The sequence below is a fragment of the Montipora capricornis genome, chromosome 3 (genome assembly GCF_036669925.1).
Source record: "Montipora capricornis isolate CH-2021 chromosome 3, ASM3666992v2, whole genome shotgun sequence".
NCBI lineage: Eukaryota > Metazoa > Cnidaria > Anthozoa > Scleractinia > Acroporidae > Montipora > Montipora capricornis.
In genome coordinates this window covers 37,539,944-37,542,443 of record NC_090885.1, presented here as the reverse complement: position 1 = coordinate 37,542,443, position 2,500 = coordinate 37,539,944, and positions in this window count along the sequence as shown.

Sequence of the window (2,500 nt, the reverse complement as noted above, 5' to 3'; positions counted from 1 at the left end):
ACCTCGCCGGCGCAAATGGCCCCCTCCCCCGCACCCCGGGACAATGTTGTGTTTTTCTGTTTTCTACGAGCCTTGTCGACAGCGGTCCAACATTGATTAGGTGGGGGAGGGAGGGGTATCCCGGAGGGAAAAACGTACTTTCCTGAACAAGTTTTCTTTGCAAAACAACAATGAATGGTCGTTGCCAAGTGTGCTCTGTTGGGCAACTGTCTCAACTAATTTTGTCGAGCCGATTGTAGTTTCCTTTATTGAAGAGTCACAGATTGTCAGTACTGCAAGTTAGCTTACCAGTTTTTCAGACTTGCCCCAAACTTGTGGATAAAAACAAGTATACATCCTGTTTGAAAAACAACTTGGAGGAAGAAAACACACCTGCACGGCCATTCACACTACACGTCTAAAAGACCGCATTCTTTCACAAATTCCAAGCTCTTGAAGAAAACACAAGCAAGGACGGTGATGTATTTTTGGCTTCAAAACGGATCTTGGGCCATGCACTACAGAAACAAGGGCCTTCATAAGGAAAGACCTTGATGATGAAGTGGAAATTCACCCTTGGCGAAAAGCCGCAAATAATATTTATACGCAAAGAACATGTTCAAACAGAAATACACATTTTGGCAGATCTTTCGAATCGGAACCTGCCCAGGCGGAAAACTCTGTTCCACCCATCACTGGTATATCTTGTCAATATGATCTATCTATGGGTCCTAACATTGAAATGCAAGCAAGCACTTTAAACCCCAAGGCTCAAATCTGGGGTTCTTACCATCTCTCAGTTGCAGCCAGATACAACAGCTACAAGTGCTGTAGCAATTAGCAATGGGAGAAGTTAAGCGGGGAGCGCCAAGGAGAAAAAAGAAAGGAGGACATAAATCTAGCAAGACACCGCTTCCCATTTTTGTAGGGACTGTCTATCCATGCCAAAGAAGTTGGCGATGCCAAGAAGTTGCGATCTTGTAGAAAACATGGCACACCCTGGAACTTAGTGTTTCGTATGACAGAGGAGTTTTCTTTCCATTTCTACTGATTGGGGTAATGCTGTTTTGCCGTCGCTATCAGGAAAGAAAACGTTGTGTGTCCATGTAATCTTCGATTAAATCTGTTTACGACAGCCCGCTGTGGATAACATCGACCACAATCACTAAGTTTCTACAAACCTTGTCACAAGATTCTTTCACATGAGAACAGGGAATCTCCCTGTTTCAACACACAACTCATGAAATTACCAGGGGCAGTTCTCAGGGATGTGTCAATATCTCCACAAACCACAGTTAAACACAAAATCAGTGGCGGAATTACCCGGATTCTTTACACAGATTGGTTGGCGCGCTGCCTTCTTCCTAAACAAGGGGACCCCTCCAGTTCCTGAAACTAAGAGGGCCCAGCCAATTTCAAGGAGGAAGTTTACCGTTAATCGTTTTGGAAAATGGAAACAAGCAATGGAAAAGGACTAGACTGGCTTGAGGATGTCAATGGGGCAGCCATTAAGAATCACCCAAGTCTTGAGGACAAAGGGAAAAAACCATTTCCTGGGCAGCAATATCACTCCCACTACAGAATCATGCAAAACGGAATCGGAGCTGGTCTGTCTGCCCTGTCCGCACTTCTGGCTCTTTTTTCCCGACCAAAAGCTAAGTCCAGGGCAATGAATCCGGCATGCAAATGGATGTCATCAAAGCCTGTGTAAAAAACTACCGGTTAACCTTAATCCTGGTCAAGTTTTTCCCGTTGTTCGCCATGGGATCAAGGCCACTGTAACGCTGTTGCCAAACAAATACAATGGAAAAACCGGAAAGGGGGGGGGAATAGCTATGGAGAGGAATAAGTTTGTCATTTCATGTTTGTGGTCCTTCATTTTCGAAAATGGCCTTTTTGACAAGTTATTGGTGATTCGCTGGAGCGAGAAAACGGATGAATCAGCTGACACTGGTAGAAGCTAAAAAAACATTGGCCCAACAACCTGGGACAGCAGAACTTCATTCATCAAGGGGCCACGAGTGTTCCACGTTCCACGATGAGCTCATCAAGTAATAAACGGGCCAGCAGCCTGTAACGTGTTACTGCAAAAAGGCATATGCGGGGAAGTATTTCAGAGGGGTCTCAATGATAGGAGATCACCGTCTTCTTTTTGATTGATTGGTGGCGCCTTCAACCAAGTATTTCTGCATAGTAACCCAATTCCAGTTCTGGTATAGCGCCTTTGGCATGCTTTGAGCTTTTGCTGTTGGTCTTCATGAGAAATCGCCTTCGTCAAAGGCCAACTTCAAGCTTATACCATTGGACAACTCTCCACAAGATGGTTGCCCTTGGTTTTTTTTTGGCACTTCAATCACAACTAATTATGCACATTGGCTTCCTCACTTCATCTTCGGCATTACAGAGTGCACTCTCAGTCAGTGGGACAGCCCCAGGTGTCCTTCCTTCAGATTGAAAAGGTGTTGTTCACAGTCCACAAGACCCAATCCGTTTTCTTCTATTGCTATCGATCAGGCGCATG